Below are 20,619 nucleotides of genomic sequence, written 5' to 3'. Positions count from 1 at the left end.
AGAGTTATATCTTCACACGGGGGGTGTTACGAGTGTTATATCATCACACGGGGGGTGTTACGAGTGTTATATCATCCCACGGGGGTGTTATATCTTCACACGGGGTGTTACGAGAGTTATATCTTCACACGGGGGTGTTACGAGTGTTATATCATCACACGGGGGGTGTTACGAGTGTTATATCATCCCACGGGGGGTGTTATATCTTCACACGGGGGTGTTACGAGAGTTATATCTTCACACGGGGGGTGTTACGAGTGTTATATCTTCACACGGGGGTGTTACGAGTGTTATATCATCCCACGGGGGGTGTTATATCTTCACACGGGGGTGTTACGAGAGTTATATCTTCACACGGGGGGTGTTATGAGTGTTATATCATCCCACGGGGGGTGTTATATCTTCACACGGGGGTGTTACGAGAGTTATATCTTCACACGGGGGGTGTTACGAGTGTTATATCTTCACACGGGGTGTTACGAGTGTTATATCATCCCACGGGGGTGTTACGAGTGTTATATCATCCCACGGGGGGTGTTACGAGTGTTATATCATCCCACGGGGGTGTTACGAGTGTTATATCATCCCACAGGGGTGTTACATGTGTTATATCATCCCACGGGGGTGTTCACGAGTGTTAAATAGGCGGGGGAGGTGGGTTACGAGTGTTATATCATCCCACGGGGGTGTTACGAGTGTTATATCATCCCATGGGGGGTGTTACGAGTGTTAAATAGACGGGGGGAGGTGGATTACGAGTGTTATATCATCCCACGGGGGTGTTATGAGTGTTAAATAGATGGGGAAGGTGGGTTAGGAGTGTTATATTACCCCCCCCCCCCCACCTCTCGAACTGCCCCTGCTGGTCATACAGCCACTTCAATGGACATAGTTGTTGTTTTTTTAAACAAGGGTGTTTTAAAACTATTAGAATTGTGGAAAGCGCTATAGAAATAAAACATGAAAATGTTCCTGACTCGAGTTATGATATTCCAATTGCTCATTGATTGTGCTTGTGATTGCTTGTTTTGATTATATGGGGGGGTTACCCCCAACCCCCATCCCCCCCTGGAATCTACGCCCCTGGCTGATTCCGGATCAGTGCTGTATGTTTAACCCGACATGTTTAAATCCGGGGTGGGTGTTAGAGGACGCCGTTCTTATTGACTGCCGACTCTCACAGCGCTGAACATGATCGGCGTTTCCCTTTAAGAGCGTCGCGCTCGCTGCCTGGAATACACGTCATCTGGCCGCGGAGCGTCAGGATCAATGAGGTTCCGCGCTGCGCGGTGCGTTGCGCTCCTGCGAGCGACGCTTCCAGGAAGGTGTTAACCATCGCGCTGCCGCAATGTAGCGCCTGCCCCGTTTGCGCTTTTACGAATAACAAAACAAAGAAGTTGAAGAATTCATCGCGGGGCGACGCCAATGGACGTGCGAGCGAATTAACATCGCCTGCGCGTGCGAGCGGAACATTTATCCGGGTGGATGCGGACAGTTTTGCGGCTTTATATCAAGGAAAAATAAGGAAGAGGAAAGTGGAAACACAAGAACTTCCTGAATTTCAACGAGACATGTCCGATTCCCCCTCGCCGCTCATTATTAAGGTAATTCTGCATTTTCTTTCTGAAATTGACTGTGAGTGAGTATTAATGTGGTCACGGAAGGTTATTCGTGGGGTGCAGGTCACTGTCACGCTGTTTTGACGATCATCTGTTGCTCTGATCACTAGTCGATCATGTGTTGTCAGTTTAAGACTATGCGCATTGGGGTCTCGAAGATTAAAGTTGTGTAAATGCTTTCAAAACAGATTCACATGGGTTTGAATGTGGTTTATAACACTTTTGGGAGACAATAGCTGTGGTACTTTGACCAGGGCTAAAATCACCCATCGGGGACATTATCCAACAATTAGCACGTTTGACATTAGTTTGCATTAGTTATTTAGTAACAGAGTCACTGAAACAAAACAGTCCATTATAAACGAGCAGAACACGAGACTGTGTGCCTTCAAACATGCTGCTGTTATCTGTGCTGGTCTTTGACCAAAGTCAGGTCTGGAATTGGAGATATCCATATATATATATATATATATATATATATATATATATATATTTTTTTTTTCCATATAGAGCTATAAGATCCTGCAGCTCAGCTGGTAGAGCATGACGCAACACCAATGAGCTCAATTCCCAGGGAACACACAAACAGATCAAATTTATAGAATGAATGCTCTGTAAGTCACTTTGGATAAAAGTGTCTGCCAAAGGCGTAGATGTAAACATTATTAAGATGCATTTTCATAGGGGTCTGGTATCTCAGCGAGTATTGACGCTGACTATCACGCCTGGAGTCGTGAGTTTGAATCCAGGGCGTGCTGAGTGACTAGCGTGAAGCCTCCACACGCGCTACGTCTCCGTAGTAACGCGCTCAACAAGTGACGTGATGAGATGTGCGGATTGATGGTCTCAGATGCGGAGGCAACTGAGATTTGTCCTCCGCCACCCGGATTGAGGCGAGTCACTACGCCACCACGAGGACTTAGAGGGCATTTTGGAAAACCCTGTTTGCACCCATATTTAGCACTGAACACTTGTGATAGGAATGACGAGCCATAACCAGAATCTGCATACCCTATAGATCCCTCATACCCTCCATAATCACATATTCTAAAGATACCTTAGATTCTCTATAATCACATACCCTATAGAACCCTCATATCATTCATAATCACATACCCTATAGAACCCTCATATCATTCATAATCACATACCCTATAGAACTCTCATATCATTCATAATCACATACCCTATAGATCCCTCATATCATTCATAATCACATACCCTATAGAACCCTCATATCATTCATAATCACATACCCTATAGAACCCTCATATCATTCATAATCACATACCCTATAGAACTCTCATATCATTCATAATCACATACCCTGTAGAACCCTCATATCATTCATAATCACATACCCTATAGAACCCTCATATCATTCATAATCACATACCCTATAGAACTCTCATATCATTCATAATCACATACCCTGTAGAACCCTCATATCATTCATAATCACATACCCTATAGAACCCTCATATCATTCATAATCACATACCCTATAGAACCCTCATATCATTCATAATCACATACCCTATAGAACTCTCATATCATTCATAATCACATACCCTGTAGAACCCTCATATCATTCATAATCACATACCCTATAGAACCCTCATATCATTCATAATCACATACCCTATAGAACCCTCATATCATTCATAATCACATACCCTATAGATCCCTCATATCATTCATAATCACATGCCCTATAGAACCCTCATATCATTCATAATCACATGCCCTATAGATCCCTCATATCATTCATAATCACATACCCTATAGAACCCTCATATCATTCATAATCACATACCCTATAGAACCCTCATATCATTCATAATCACATACCCTATAGATCCCTCATATCATTCATAATCACATACCCTATAGATCCCTCATATCATTCATAATCACATACCCTATAGATCCCTCATATCATTCATAATCACATACCCTATAGATCCCTCATATCATTCATAATCACATACCCTATAGATCCCTCATACCCTCCATAATCACATATCCCAAAACTCCCTAATATCTTTCATAATCACATACCCTATAGATCCCTCATATCATATAATTCATAATCGCATACCCTATAGATCACTCATATCATTCATAATCACATACCCTATATAATCCTTATATCCTCTATAATCATATACCCTATAGAATCATTATATCCTCCATAATCATGTATTCTATAGATCCCTCATATCCTTCATAATCACAGATCGTATAGAATCGTAATATTCTCCATATTGAATACCCTATAGATCCCACATATCATCCATAATCAAATACTATATAGATCCCTCATCCTCCATAATCACAAATCCTATAGAATCCTTATATCTTCCATAGTCGCATATCCTATAGAATTCTCATATTCTCAATATTCACAAATCCTATGGAATCCTTATATCTTCCATAATCACAGATCGTATAGAATCGTCATATTCTCCATATTGAATACCCTATAGGTCCCACATATCATCCATAATCAAATACTATATAGATCCCTCATCCTCCATAATTACAAATCCTATGGAATCCTTATATCTTCCATAATCACATATCCTATAGAATCGTCATATTCTCCATATTGCATACCCTATAGAACCCTCATATCCTCCATAATCACTGTTTAAATTCTGTTTTGAATTAGATTTTCTTGGAGATTGTTGCTCTAAATATTCCATATGCTCCACAAGTGTTCTCTTAACCTCACTGCTAATGTTTGAGCTCTTTGACCGTTGGAGGAATGTCCACGTTTGGGAAAACCAGCTCCGTTTCTCTTTGTTCCTTCAAGGAGTGAATAAAGCATCATGCAAATGAGCTCCATATTGAGTTTATTGCATTCTTTCATTTGCAGCAGAGACTTCTGACCGTAAAGCGCCTTTTGAATTGCACCACATTTGCGTTAAGTGTGACTGTTGTGTCATAAGAGCCCGCTAGCACTTGAGGATGTTTCTAGAGAATCTCTTTCCCAGCTCTCCATTTTACCCTGGAAACACGTGAGCGAATACATGTGTTACCATCACCCTGAATGGACCTAAAACCAGTTTTTGACCTCACTGTGACCCCTTTACCTGTCTGCAGGTTATCTGAGGTGCTGACTTACATGTGATGTTTCTATGGCTTTAAGTGGCTGTTTATGTGTCTGTAGTAACCGTGAGTGTGTTTTCAGCAGGAGAGGAGTGCTTTCAGCCCGTCCGCCAGTCCGTTGCCAAATTCCACTTCCTCTCCCGGTCATGCCCTGCCCCCTTCGGCAAATGCCAGAACAGAGGAGGAACCAACAAGACTGCCTGCACACCTGCGTGAGTGTCTCTCACACACACACACACACACACACGCATCACACATGAACATACATGTTCCTTGCAGTATGATGCATTGTACCTTGTTTAGTTTGACATCATTGAATCTGAGACCACCTCAAGACAAACCTCATGTTACTGTATCAGAGAATGTGACTGGTGTGTGTGTGATCATGTAGGTGTGTGTTCTGCGCTGACAGGTTTAAACCAGTCTCTCTCTAATTGGGGTGGAGTTGGACAAATTCCAGTTTACAGAATGCTTAAACCATACTAGCGTCTGTCCCGGCACATTTGATCAATATTTAACCGTCTGTTTGACATGAGTGTCCTCCTTTAAAGGACAGAAATACACGTCTGGTTTACACAGCGGTGGTTCAGATCTCAGGATTTGGGCCGGTACTGTCAGTGCAGCTTGATCGGGATGAAACAAAGTTACTTTACCAGTTAATTAGTGGTGCTTGCCAAAGGCATCACTATTGCTCTCTTGCATACTTATTATTCTTATTATTATTCCACACAAAGTTTGGCGCGCTACTCCTCCCGCAGCTTTTGTCACAGACCCGAGTGAGGCGTCAAATCGTGCGGCTCATTGAGGAGAGGTGTGCTGTATCTTTTCTAAGCGATCGGGTGTACGATGTTCGCACAGCGGACGAAAAAGTGTTTTAGCATCGCCTAGCGAAGTGCTAAAACATTATAAAAACGTGCTAGCATCATGCTAACACATGCTAGCATCGCCTAGCGAAGTGCTAAAACATAATAAAAACGTGCTAGCATAATGCTAACACATGCTAGCATCGCCTAGCGAAGTGCTAAAACATGTTAAAAACGTGCTAGCATCATGTTAACACATGTTAGCATCGCCTAGCGAAGTTCTAAAACATGCTAAAAACGTGCTAGCATCATGCTAACACATGTTATCATCGCCTAGGGAAGTGTTAAATCATGCTAAAAATGTGCTAGCATCATGCTAACACATGCTAGCATTGCCTAGCGAAGTGATAAATCATGCCAAAAACATGCTAGCATCATGCTAACACAAGTTAGCATCGCCTAGCGAAGTGCTAAAACATGCTAAAAATGTGCTAGCATCATGTTAACACAAACATAACACCTACATGCCACCATCATGAAAAACACATGATAGCAACATTCTATGACCATTATTTTAGTTCTTAGCAACAAGTTAGAAAATATTATTTGACGAGTTTTGCCACGGCAAGCACCACTCACATTTTCTTCAGGATATGTACCTATTTACTTATAAACTCTTCTTCTTGGTTAGATATCTACTTCCTGCATTCTGTATTCCTCAGATCCAGGAGAAAAGCATCAAGCTCCAATCTGATTGGCTGACTTGATCACGTTTGTTGAGCATTTTTAAAGGAAACACCCAGCGTTACATCTTTAATGCAGCTTTGTCGGAATTGAGTAGAAGGACATTTCTCGCCATCCAATCTTCATCGGGATTCGAAGAAATATAAAGTTGTGTATCGTCGGCATAACAGTGAAAACTTGTACCATGATTTCTGATAATATCTCCCAGGGGAAGCGTGTAGAAGGAGAATAGCAGAGGCCCTAAAACTGATCCCTGTGGCACACCGTACTTAACTTTTGTTTTGGTAGCGGCCTGCTAAATAGGACCTGAACCATGCTAATGCAAGTCCACAAAAAAAATCTAATCAGCAATTTTCTTAGACTTTTCCACCATCTTGGTTTAAAATGAGTTTGTTGCGGTTGTTTTATCTGCGAAGTGTGATGCTGACTCTGAATGTGGTTAACAATATGTCTTACGCCCCTTATAGGAGAGTCTTATGCCACATCCACACTAAGACGTTCGAGTTTGAAAAGTTGACGTATACAGTCATGGAAAGTCTCGTTTTGGGTGGAGGAAAGCGCCATTCCGGCGTGGACGAGAGGCGTAAACGTGCGCTTTCAAACAATAAGTGATTTGTAGGGACGTGTCCTTATTATTCTGTCCTGGCAGCTCACAAGGGTTTGGAACGGAGCTCGTCTTCTGCTGAAATTCATGATCTCCACTTTAATTATTACCCTGATCATTTGTCATTTAAACAGTTGCATTAAATAATAATAATGCTGAATTGAAACATTGGACTCCACTATATGTGATATAACACATTGATTTTTTTAATTCAGAGAGATCATGATGAGCACCTCCACAGGTGAATTGAGGAGAACAGATGGTACACATGTGACGTAATCATGTATGTGGATCAGATCTGTGCTGGAGAGAACACCACCTGCATTGGCTTTGGTTTCAGAGAGGTAGAGAGAGAGAGAGGGAGGGAGAGGTGGAGGGAGAGGGAGAGGTGGAGGGAGAGAGGGAGGGAGAGAGAGAGTGGAGGGAGGGAGGGGTGGAGGGAGGGAGGGAGAGAGAGGGAGAGGTGGGGAGAGAGAGAGAGAGAGAGAGAGAGAGGGAGAGAGGGAGAGATTGAGAGAGAGGGGAGGGGGGAAGAACAAAAAAAAAACAGCATGAACTTCCGAGAAGAGGTGTTGGCTGGAAGCCGGCTCTTGTTTTCCTGACACTGATCGAAACACTAATTTCCAGCAGAACTCTTGTGTGTTTTGTGTGTGTGTGTGTGTGTGTGTGTGTGTGTGTGTGTGTGTGTGTGTGTGTGTGTGTGTGTGTTGTGTGTGTGTGTGTGAGAGAGAGGGGGAGGCTGGGAGGAAGAAAGATTAAAAAAAAAAAGAGAAAGAAAAAGGAAATTGCAGAGTGGGCAGAAATTGTCCTCCTTGGTTTCCTGTAGAGGAAGTGTGTGAGTGTGCGAGTGAGTGTGCGAGTGAGTGTGCGAGTGAGTGTGCGAGTGAGTGTGTGTGTGAGTGTTTATGTGTGTTTGTGTGTGTATTGTGTGTGAGTGTGAGTGTGTGTATTGTGTGTGAATGAGTGTTTGTGTGTGTGTGAGTGTTTATGTGTGTGTGAGTGTGTTTGTGTGTATATGTGTGTGTGTGTGTGTGTGTGTGTGTGTGAGTGTGTGTATTGTGTGTGAATGAGTGTTTGTGTGTGTGTGAGTGTTTATGTATGTGTGAGTGTGTTTGTGTGTATATGTGTGTGTGTGTTTGTGTGTGTATTGTGTGTGAGTGTGTATTGTGTGTGAATGAGTGTTTGTGTGTGTGTGAGTGTTTATGTATGTGTGAGTGTGTTTGTGTGTATATGTGTGTGTGTGTTTGTGTGTGTATTGTGTGTGAATGAGTGTGTGTGTGTGTGTGAATGAGTGTGTGTGTGTGTGTGTGTGTGTGTGTGTGTGTATGTTTGCGCATATTGATAATTTCCTCAAACGTTCTGTGAAGTGTTTGTTTAAATCTCTAACATGAAATATATGTCCACTCTTAATTTGGCATTTATAAACTTTGTGCTTTATAGGAAATTTAAGATTAAAGTTAGTATTTTAATGTCAAAAATAGGGATGGGACGATATATTGAATTTCAACATATCGTGAACCAAAAAATGCCGAACCACATCGTGCCATAACTGGATATTTTGAAATGTGCAACATTGTTTTCTGTGCACGTGATCATAAATGACCCGTCAAACATCATCACCTCTCTGTCGCTGGATTTGAGCTCTACTGCACTTCTACACTGTTTACACGGTTCACATGACTTGTTTTGATGAGAAGTGCTTAAAGCGGTTCCTCCGTGTAATGTGTGTCCATCACACTTTTATTAAATAATGTTTCTTAATATCCGTTCTGTACAGTCAGAGAAACAATACAAATATTCATTTTAATCTCACGCAGCATTGGTGCGATAAACAAACTAACGATCGCTGCAGCGGAACACTGTGAGCCGCTCATTAAACTCTTAAAGTGACAGTAACCTTTTTAACATTTCTTATGCAATGTAAATGTTATTGTGAATTATAGACATTATTTCAAACAGTGATCGCTCGTATCATTATTATATCTACAATATAACTAGAATCATTTCACCATTCCTAAACACATCCCTTGTGGCTTGAACAGAACTCACTTGTTTGCGTGTTTGTTTGGACGGTGAATGTGTATGTTTGATTAGTGCAGGATTGTGTGTGTGTGTTTACACAAGTACACACACACACACACTCTTTTCAGTGGGGAAATTTCCTGCACCTGGAAGCCACTCTCATCCTGAGGAATTTCCTGAGTGGGCAGACCGCACTTCCTGCCTGAACGCCGTTTATTCTCCTTCACTGTAAAAGGGAAACTGTTCTCACATGCCAAAGGACGAAACCGAGTGCTCACTTCCTGTTCAGAGAGACACACGGATGAATGTTGCTGTTAAATTGTACAGGAATTATTTCATATCAATTTCCTGTCAAAAGTGTTCTCTGTTTACATGCATGCGAGCGTGTGTTTTGGTCATGTGTTCATACCTGCATTCATGATGTCATCAAAACTGTCAATCAAAAGATGTCACTTGATCTCAACCTTCATTTTAAATCTGTGGCTTCCTGATCTCCAGAACGAGTTATGATGCCATTTGAAGTTAATGCTGGAAGGAAACAGGAAATGAGGTGTGTGTGTGTGTGTGCAGACAGGAGGTTTGGCTTCCTGTCGGAGTGTATTGTGGGAAGTCAGGTTTGTGTTGTTGTGTGTAACTCTCCTTCTGTGAACATTACATGACCTTTGAACTTGTGGCTTGTGAATAGCACTTTAGATTAGAGTCTTTATACACACACACTTATACACACTCACTCACACACTAACTCTCACACACACACACACACACACACACCAACACACACACACTCACACACACTCACACACACACTTATACACACTCACACTAACACACACACACTCACACACACACACTAACACACACACACACACACACACACACTAACTCACACACACACTAACACACACTCACACACACACTTATACACACTCACACTAACACACACACACTAACACTCACACACACTAACACACACTCTCACTCACACACACACTCTTTCACACACACACTGATATTTAACTTGTGCAATTATTGAACACTGTACAGTTTGTAAATCAAAGTGAGTTTTTGCAGTAATAATATCAACATTATTTCGTTTCTCCGCTTTATGTTCTTGTTTGTGGTGTCACTTTGCCATCCAAACCGTGACTGCAAACGTCCTGACATCATGTAGTTTGTGACGTGCTCCTGATTTAAGGAAAAATAAACCGAAATGAGAGTGTGAACGTAGATCTGTCATGTGTTCATACACGCCTGACAGCGACTCACCTGTGTGACTCATTTATACACTCCACCAATAACAGGAAACAAGACAAAGATGATTGTTCATACAAAACCTGTTAAACATGCTTTTATAGAAACAGTGCGCGCGTGCGTGTTTGAGCTGGCGCTCTAAAGCTAAAGGTCATTCCGTGTCAACTCAACCGGAGGTCCCCACCTCAAAATTATGATTTTAATCTCTTTTTTATTTATTTTTTCAGGTGAAAGAAATACACAAATGAAGATTAAATCCAAAATATGAAATGCCATGGATGAATATTTAATGGGTAATCCATTATTTTGTAGAAGGGGGTCAAAATGACCATTTCCGCCTTTGATTTTGGAGCAAAACTACAGTCAGAAAACCCCCTTAGAAAGGTGTCAGCATCATGATTGTATTTATACACAGAGATTGATAAATCTATTACTAAAATCAGTTGACTTCAGCACCTCTTGTTGCTTTATATCCCAATGGTGAGAGTCCAAAAATGGGAAAAAGTTTGTTTTTGCAAAGTTGGCGTGCCTGTAACTCCAGAAGTGTATCCTAAAATCCTTTTAGATTCATGCTTCAGAACAAACTTTTCTTTCTGTATGTCCATTTTGAAAGTCCTATATGGTTAAAGTTCAAAGATATGGGGCTCTCAATGTGGCTCCAAGCATAAATTGGCCCATTTTACCCATTTATGATGTTATTTTTCCAAAGTTGGCGTGCCTGTAACTCCAGAAGTGTTCAAGATATCTTAAAATCCTTTTAGATTCTGCTTCTGAACAAAGAAGCTGTTCTTTTCTTTTTGTATGTCCATTTTAAGGCCCTATATCGTTCAGTCCCAGAGATATGGGGATCTCAATGTGGCTCCATGTGCAAATGGTTGAATTTTACAAATTTTCAGGGGTCAAAAACCAAATGTGGGACACTTTGTTTAAAGCTGATAATTATTGTATTTAAAGAGGAATATCTGAAGAACAAATAATGTTGAAACTAGAAATGTACCTTCATTTATTCAACTATTTTTGGCACTCAGACATTGTTAAAATTGGTGGGATCTGTGCAATTGTTTTCAAAGCGGAAAACAAGATACAGTTCTAGTTTCAATATTATTTGTTCTTCAGATATTCCTCTTTAAATACAATAAGTATCATCTGTATGCAAAGTGTCCCACATTTGGTTTTTGACCCCTGAATATGTGTAAAATTCAACCGTTTGCACATGGAGCCACATTGAGAGCCCCATATCTTTGAACTTTAACCATACAGGACTTTCAAAATGGACATACAAAAAGAAAAGTTTGTTCTGAAGCAGAATCTAAAAGGATTTTAAGATATCATTGAACACTTCTGGAGTTACAGGCACACCAACTTTGGAAAAACAACCCAAAAATTGCTTTTTCCCATTTTTGGACTCTCACCATAGGGTATATAAAGCAACAAGAGCTGCTGAAGTCAACTGATTTTAGTAATAGATTTATCAATCTCTGTGTATAAATACAATCATGATGCTGACACCTTTCTAAGGGGGTTTTTCTGACTGTAGTTTTGCTCCAAAATCAAAGGCGGAAATGGTCATTTTGACCCCCTTCTACAAAATAATGGAATTTATTTTAAAGTCATGTTATTTGTTCCCTCATGACGTGTTTGGTGAGTAAGAGTGCGCAGGGGTTTATTCAGTGCAGAGGCTGATGGGAAGGGGTTCGGCCACCACTGGCACACGCAGTCGTGCAGATGTTCTGGATCTGTTTTCCCACGCTGTGAGTCCAGCAACATCTGCATTCAAAAAAACACTAGAAACATCACGCATGATTGACTCGAGTTAGAGCGATATATCGGTTTTACAGATTCATCTGTGCTGATAGTTGCAGGTAGTTTTTTTATTTATTATTCCTCTGTGTTCCTCTGTGGCCGGCACTATTTTGATTATATAACCAATTAATCTAAATTGAAGTGAGGGCATGCCTCTGCCGCCTCCGGTCGACTTTATCCCTCTCTAGGGTTGATCAGCCTGATTAGGGGCCAGCGTCACGGCCCCGCCCTCCTACCTGCCACACTCCTCCCTCCTCCTTTGCACTCCTCCCACCTCTTTTCCGTCCCCGTCTGCTGGCAGGTCATCCCCACCTTTCTGGATCTGGGAGGGTTCAAGGAGAGAAACAAAACCTTAACAATAATATTTAAAAAGAGCGGGAAAGGCCAACACTGTACAGTCTACTCGCCGGTTCTCCGATATGAAGTAGCCTGGTCCATCGGCCACTCCTCCACACTCTAATGGACGACAGCCGCGCCTCTCCGGGCGGATCAGAGGCAGTGCCATGGCCCCTGGCGGAAGGAATGTCCCGCCGCATTTTCGGTGGACGGTAGGGGTCTCCTCCGCCCCTGGCAGCGGTTCTCCCACTCCAGACGGTCGGCAAGGAGCCCATTCCCGCCTCTCTCGGCGGTCCTCTCGACCCCGCCACATTTAAGTGGCTAGTAGGGGTCTTCTCCGCCCCTGGCAGCAGCCCTGACCAATCCAGGCGGTCGGCAAAGAGACCATCCCCACTCACGTCTCTCTCGGCGTCCTCTCGACCCCGCCACATTATAGCGGCTAGTAGGGGTCTCCTCCGCCCCTGGCAGCGGTTCTCCCAATCCAGGCGGTCGGCCAGGGGCCCCTCATCCCCTCACGGTAGTGGCGAGGACTCTACCATGCCGCATCCCTCCTCTTTCCCGGGCTTCGGCACCAGTGTAACGCCCCTTTCGGGCTTGTTTGTCCCACATTATGCATCACGTCTTCACTTTTTCTGGTTATTATTGGAAGTTATAAAGTTATATCAGGTCATCCGAATCGGTGTTTATTGTCCATTTATTGACTTATTTGGCAAGTAGTTTTGTAATAAGCAAGATAACGTACACTCAGTGAGTTTGATTATACTTTACTAATACAATAGTAATGTGTGTGTGTGTGTGTGTGTGTGTGTGTGTGCAGGCATGCAGCCGGTGTTCTGGAGCCGGGACGACGTGTCGCAGTGGTTGCGGTGGGCGGAGCATGAGTTTGCGTTGCGGCCGATCTCCAGCGCCAGTTTCCAGATGAACGGCAAAGCTCTTCTGCTGCTCACCAAAGAAGACTTCAGATACCGATCTCCACACTCAGGTTACACTCCTTCCTGTCACAATCCCAAATGAATATCACAACAGTACTGAGGAGTTCACATGTATACTGGACGCTGGTCTTCCTTCACTACACTCCAACTCGTACATTTAAACAACGATTCGTTTTGTAAAGAAATTCAAACATGGCCACGATTCATGTTTGTCCACAAAAGTAATGTCAGGCGTTTCACTGATGTGTGTTCATGTGTGCTCAGAAATGACCGGCTGACTGAGATTGTTAATAAAACTCTTATATTTCAGATATTATCACCAGATTTTGCACTGATCTTGAGTAATTATGACATGTTTTGTACTGGTTTGATCATGGTGGGCTGCTGACACAATATAATGACATTAATGAGCACGTGCTTGATCTGAACAGGTGTCATTTTAAAGTCAGAATACAACATTTAATTAACGAGAACCGTTTCGTTCTTGCACACACAAACACGTGTGGATGTGTGTCTGTTTGTGTGTGTTTATATGTGCGTGTTTGTGTAGTTGTTTGTGTGTTGTTGTGGTGTGTAGTTTTGTGTGTCTGTGTGTGTGTCTGTGTGTTGTTGTGGTGTGTAGTTTTGTGTGTGTGATTTAGATGTGTGTGTGTGTGTGTGTGTGTGTGTGTGTGTGTGTGTGTGTGTGTGTGTGTGTGTTTTGTGTGTGTGTGTAGATTTGGTGTGTGATTAGATGTGTTGTTGTTTTGTGTGTGTGTTGTGGTGTGTTTTTGTGTGTGTGAGTTGTTGTGGTGTGTGAGCGCGCGTGTGTGTGTCCGTGTGTGTGCGGTGTGTGTGTGCGCGCATGTTAGAGGACTTTGTGTGTTCCTCTATAGGATTGTGATGCTCCTGAACACACAATGATTCTGTATTTTATAATCTAATTCATTCAAATGGCCGGTCATTTTTGACCGAGAACACAACAAGTGTAATAAAGTGAAATAAAACAATAGTGTGTTCAGATGCCCTGTGTGAAATAAATGACAGTTTTCACAAAATAAATGAATCTGTGAGTTTTAATCGGCATATAAGAGCATAAATCTGCAGTTGGGGGTGTTTTAAGGTCACGTGTGTGCGGATGGAGGTGTTTAAGGTCACGTGTGCGCGGATGGAGGTGTTTGAGGTCATGTGTGCGTGATGGAGGTGTTTGAGGTCACGTGTGCGCTGGATGGAGGTGTTTAAGGTCACGTGTGCGCGGGTGGAGGTGTTTAAGGTCACGTAGCGCGGATGGAGGTGTTTAAGGTCACGCGGCGCGGATGGAGGTGTTTAAGGTCACGTGTGCGCGGATGGATGTGTTTAAGGTCACGTATGCGCGGATGGAGGTGTTTGAGGTCACGTGTGCGCGGATGGATGTGTTTGAGGTCACGTGTGCGCGGATGGATGTGTTTGAGGTCACGTGTGCGCGGATGGAGGTGTTTAAGGTCACGTGTGCGCGGATGGAGGTGTTTAAGGTCACGTGTGCGCGGATGGAGGTGTTTAAGGTCACGTGTGCGCGGATGGAGGTGTTTAAGGTCACGTGTGCGCGGATGGAGGTGTTTAAGGTCACGTGTGCGCGGATGGAGGTGTTTAAGGTCACGTGTGTGCGGATGGAGGTGTTTAAGGTCACGTGTGTGCGGATGGAGGTGTTTAAGGTCACGTGTGTGCGGATGGAGGTGTTTTAAGGTCAGGTGTGCGCTGATGGAGGTGTTTTAAGGTCAGGTGTGCGCTGATGGAGGTATTTTAAGGTCACGTGTGCGCGGATGGAGGTGTTTTAAGGTCACGTGTGCGCGGATGGAGGTGTTTATGGTCACGTGTGCGCGGATGGATGTGTTTAAGGTCACGTGTGCGCGGATGGAGGTGTTTAAGGTCAGGTGTGCGCTGATGGAGGTGTTTAAGGTCAGGTGTGCGCTGATGGAGGTGTTTTAAGGTCACGTGTGCGCGGATGGAGGTTGTGTGATCTGGTTTGTAGCAGAATGATGTTTACTCTGGAAGTGTGGTGGTTGAATCGGGGTTTTCTGTCCTAACTGATTCTAGAGGAAGTAGAAAGTCTGATGAGGAAGTGTTTGAGCGTAATTTAGCCACAACTGTCACCTGTCAGAACCAGGATTTTCCCTCTCATGAACAAACTGACCAGAAAGTGAGAACTGAGAGGTGTGTGTGTGGTTTGTGTGTGAGCGCGTGTGTGTGTGTGTGTGAGTGAGCGCACACACGTGTGTGCTTGAATGTGTGACTGACTGAGTGAGTGTTTGAGTGTGTGATTGAGCGCACGCATGTGCTTGAATGTGTGTGTGTGTGTGTGTGTGACTGAGTGAGCGAGCGAGCGCGCTTGAGAGTGTGTGTGTGTGTGAGTGTGTGTGAGAGTGACTGAGTGAGCGTGTGCGTAAGTTGTGCGTGCGTGTGTGTGTGTGTGTGTGTGTGCGTGTGCGCTATTTCCCCATTTTACCTTCAGTAGGAACCCCCCTGTAGCGTAACAATATTAAGAATGAAGCGTGTTCTTGATCCGCAATGCTTCATTATATTTGTGTGTCACAGATGGATATGACGTGTGTTACAGAAGAACAGCACATGACTGAGATGTTCTGATGTTTTACAGGAGACGTTCTCTATGAACTACTGCAGCACATTTTAAAACAGAGGAAGCCGCACGCGCACTCGTCCACATACTTCACTGCCGGATCCTTCCATCCGCTCGCTGATACGCCACTGCAACAACACAAACTTGAAGGTGACGACCACGATTGATTCGTATTTGCTCTAGTAATGATAGAAATGTTTTGGAGAAACCTGATATTGTCTGTCTTGGGTGTTAAAAGGCAAATGATGTCATGTTTGTGCCCATAGAAACACCAAAAATTTAACTGTTTTCAAATATGACACTCCCCTTGTCTGCCATTGGTCAGAACAATAGCCCCACCCCTAAACCCATGCCATTGGTTGAATCAGAAGCTGACATGCCAAACAAACAGATGTGAGACACACAGTAGTACTGCATGAAGCTTTGAGGAAGTAATCCAGTCGTCCTGTTACCATAAATAATTCATAATGCTCTTCCCTGAACGGTCCTCTTGATGAGTTTCATACATGCAGAACATGTGATCGCTGGGAGGAAGTGGCTTCCTGGAATGTTAATAAACCGGTTCAACAAGGAAATGCAGCTATATTTAAATGGCCTGTTTTTTAGGGTTTGCAAAGTATGACGCTTTTATCATCTCTTTGAATAAACAATATGTTAATACAACTGACCTTTCATGTAGTGTTATATCGCTGTTTGTGAAGGTAAGTTTAAAAATTAAAGTGCAGGACAAATGGCGTCATGGACTCCCAAAAGAAAGAACCGATTATGAACACCTGAAACGAGTCGTTAGTTATTCCAGACTTACTTCCTGTACTAACCTATGTCATTTGGTAACACAAAACCCACCTCTGGTCTTCATTGGCTGCTCGTGAACAGCTTTGACCCGCCCTCAAACATTACACTAAGCGGTAGACCAATCACAACAGACTGGGACATCTGACCAATCAGAGCAGAGTATGCTGTCTGAAAGGAGGAGTTTAGAATGAACGCTTTAGAACAGACCAATCGGAGCAGAGTATGCTCTCTGAAAGGAGGAGTTTAGAATGAACGCTTTAGAACAGACCAATCGGAGCAGAGTATGCTCTCTGAAAGGAGGAGTTTAGTATGAACGCTTTAGAACGGACCAATCGGAGCAGAGTATGCTCTCTGAAAGGAGGAGTTTAGAATGAACGCTTTAGAACGGACCAATCGGAGCAGAGTATGCTCTCTGAAAGGAGGAGTTTAGTATGAACGCTTTAGAACGGACCAATCGGAGCAGAGTATGCTCTCTGAAAGGAGGAGTTTAGTATGAACGCTTTAGAACGGACCAATCGGAGCAGAGTATGCTCTCTGAAAGGAGGAGTTTAGAATTAATCCTTTAGAACGGACCAATCAGAGCAGAGTATGCTCTCTGAAAGGAGGAGTTTAGAATGAATGCTTTAGAACGGACCAATCAGAGCAGAGTAGACTCTCTGAAAGGAGGACTTTAGAATTAATCCTTTAGAACAGACCAATCAGAGCAGAGTATGCTCTCTGAAAGGAGGAGTTTAGAATGAACGCTTTAGAACGGACCAATCAGAGCAGAGTATGCTCTCTGAAAGGAGGAGTTTAGAATGAATCCTTTAGAACAGACCAATCAGAGCAGAGTATGCTCTCTGAAAGGAGGAGTTTAGAATGAACGCTTTAGAACAGACCAATCGGAGCAGAGTATGCTCTCTGAAAGGAGGAGTTTAGAATGAACGCTTTAGAACAGACCAATCGGAGCAGAGTATGCTCTTTGAAAGGAGGAGTTTAGTATGAACGCTTTAGAACGGACCAATCGGAGCAGAGTATGCTCTCTGAAAGGAGGAGTTTAGAATGAACGCTTTAGAACGGACCAATCGGAGCAGAGTATGCTCTCTGAAAGGAGGAGTTTAGTATGAACGCTTTAGAACGGACCAATCGGAGCAGAGTATGCTCTCTGAAAGGAGGAGTTTAGTATGAACGCTTTAGAACGGACCAATCGGAGCAGAGTATGCTCTCTGAAAGGAGGAGTTTAGAATTAATCCTTTAGAACGGACCAATCAGAGCAGAGTATGCTCTCTGAAAGGAGGAGTTTAGAATGAATGCTTTAGAACGGACCAATCAGAGCAGAGTAGACTCTCTGAAAGGAGGACTTTAGAATTAATCCTTTAGAACGGACCAATCAGAGCAGAGTATGCTCTCTGAAAGGAGGAGTTTAGAATGAACGCTTTAGAACAGACCAATCAGAGCAGAGTATGCTCTCTGAAAGGAGGAGTTTAGAATGAATCCTTTAGAACAGACCAATCAGAGCAGAGTATGCTGTCTGAAAGGAGGAGTTTAGAATGAACGCTTTAGAACGGACCAATCAGAGCAGAGTAGACTCTCTGAAAGGAGGAGTTTAGAATGAACGGTTTAGAACGGACCAATCAGAGCAGAGTATGCTCTCTGAAAGGAGGAGTTTAGAATGAACGGTTTAGAACGGACCAATCAGAGCAGAGTATGCTCTCTGAAAGGAGGAGTTTAGAATGAACTGTTTAGAACGGACCAATCAGAGCAGAGTATGCTCTCTGAAAGGAGGAGTTTAGAATGAACGGTTTAGAACGGACCAATCAGAGCAGAGTATGCTCTCTGAAAGGAGGAGTTTAGAATGAACGGTTTAGAACGGGCCAATCAGAGCAGAGTATGCTCTCTGAAAGGAGGAGTTTAGAATGAACGCTTTAGAACGGGCCAATCAGAGCAGAGTATCCTCTCTGAAAGGAGGAGTTTAGAATGAACGCTTTAGAACGGGCCAATCAGAGCAGAGTATGCTCTCTGAAAGGAGGAGTTTAGAATGAACGCTTTAGAATGGGCCAATCAGAGCAGAGTATGCTCTCTGAAAGGAGGAGTTTAGAATGAACGCTTTAGAATGGGCCAATCAGAGCAGAGTATGCTCTCTGAAAGGAGGAGTTTAGAATGAACGCTTTAGAACGGATCATTGAACGAGTCATTTTTGACACTGGGGAAAAAGGTAATGCTGCAATTTAAATTATGAGCAAATTAAAGTGTTATAATTGTGCATAAGAACTAATTACACATGCAAACACAACAATGACTAAAGGTTTGCATAGCATGCAGACATGATTTTACTCATGAGATTTCACAGAATGAGTTTCATTCTGTGTCATTTGAGTCATCATTGAGTCTGTGTCGTGTATTTGGCGCCATCTCCTGGTGGTCATATGTAACATTGTGCTTCATGTGGATTATCTAATGATCTATACATCTGATTATCTTGTGTGTGGACTCGATTGAAAGATAATCACAGACTCTAAATAATCATATGTGATGTTTTATGTTCCGTTTATGTTTCATGAAGTTATAAGTGAAAAACTTGGCATATAATGTTGGTCAAGACTGCAGTTATTAATATGTTGCAGTCTGAGCTTTAAGGCTAAAAGCAAATGGCAGGTGAAGTTGTTTCATGTTTCAAGAGGGGCTGATAAGATTTATAATGTTATGTATTATTAATGGCTTGTTTGACAATGTTTTCTCTCTTTATGGAAGAAACGGTACGCCGCCGCTGCGTGGTACAGACAGTCTGACGCTGCAGCTGCCCACCATTGAACTCGCGTCACCGCTCACGCTCGCCACATCACCCCACGCCGCTGCGCTCGTCCGGCGAGCATCTCCGACCCGCCTCGGCCGAAGACCCTCAGCATGCGTTCACCCAGATGCCAGACAGCAACCATCATCTCCCAGATGACATGTACCCGCTGTCTGTGTCACCCGCCGCCCCAAATGGGCACTGTGCCCATCCTCGCGATGTCCCGCAGTCCATGAGCCCATGTCATGATGAAGCGGTGCCACCCCGTGTCATCCAGCTCATGCCCAGCGCAATTATGCACCCCCTGCTGTTGAGCCCGGGCAGAGGGACGACCCCAGGCGACTTCAGGCACAGCCGGGCGACCACTCAGGAAAACGGACGAGAGGGCAAAGGTCAACACCACAACCCTGTCCACTACCCCCCCCACCCTCTGAACCTCGCAGGACATCAAGCCGCTCTGCAAGGACACCCCCTACAGGACGATCGTCATTACCGCAGTCAGATCATCATGCCCGTGTCGCCGCCGAGGAACAAGCCACGCCCATGGGCCGCATTGCTGGTAAGACGTCCTTCTTTTGAAGTAGAAATCAAGTAAAAAAATCACTGTTCCTCGCTTGGGTAAACTTGACCGAACATCCCACAGGAATGATTTCATGCTGCAAAAAAGTATTTGTGTCTGGTTTCACACTCTGTTCAAGCTGATGATCCAAACAAGCTTTAGTATGTGCGTTTCACATGTTTATGGCACCATCTAGTGGTTATTTGTGGAAATAAAAGTGGTTTCAATGTTTATATCGATGTATTTAATATGAAAAGTGACTCTTATGTTGGGATAAATGACAGCTTATTTTAATAAAGTAAAAGTGATTAATGATTATATTGTTACTGATATTTTAAAATGAGGATTTGCTCAATATAAGCAGCTTGTGCTTGATTAAACTTTTGTATATTATTTTATTGAAACCCCCTTTGAAATCCAAGTATCAAATAAGCTACACAAATTTGTTTTTTTACTGATCTATATTTTTTATAGTTTGTCTAATGGTACAAAAAAAATTAGATTTTAAAAATAGCATTTTCTGACAATTCTTCCATATGTCAGGCTTTACAGGGTTAAAACAATAAAACTGTGCCAGAAGCAGAATTATTAGATATTAAAGGTGAAGTTTGTCATTTCTGTGCCTCGAAGTGCAACCAAATGGAATTGCAAAAATGAACATTTTTTTAAAACCG

General features: G+C 43.1%; 1 long non-coding RNA gene and 1 pseudogene across 1 annotated transcript; both read left to right on the top strand.

Annotated features, from left to right (window-relative positions):
* Positions 1 to 1,121: 1,121 nt before the first annotated feature.
* Positions 1,122 to 20,619, top strand: part of LOC127637264 (transcription factor ETV6-like) — a 23,887-nt pseudogene continuing 4,389 nt past the window's right edge.
* On the top strand, positions 14,524 to 15,828 carry LOC127637272 (uncharacterized). The gene is made up of 4 exons (XR_007969701.1): positions 14,524 to 14,829; positions 14,920 to 14,981; positions 15,013 to 15,052; positions 15,174 to 15,828. It is a non-coding gene; the product is annotated as an uncharacterized LOC127637272 (long non-coding RNA).

Source organism: Xyrauchen texanus, chromosome 45 (assembly GCF_025860055.1).
Source record: "Xyrauchen texanus isolate HMW12.3.18 chromosome 45, RBS_HiC_50CHRs, whole genome shotgun sequence".
NCBI classification, from domain to species: Eukaryota; Metazoa; Chordata; class Actinopteri; order Cypriniformes; family Catostomidae; genus Xyrauchen; species Xyrauchen texanus.
This window is presented reverse-complemented; position numbering and strand designations above follow the sequence as displayed.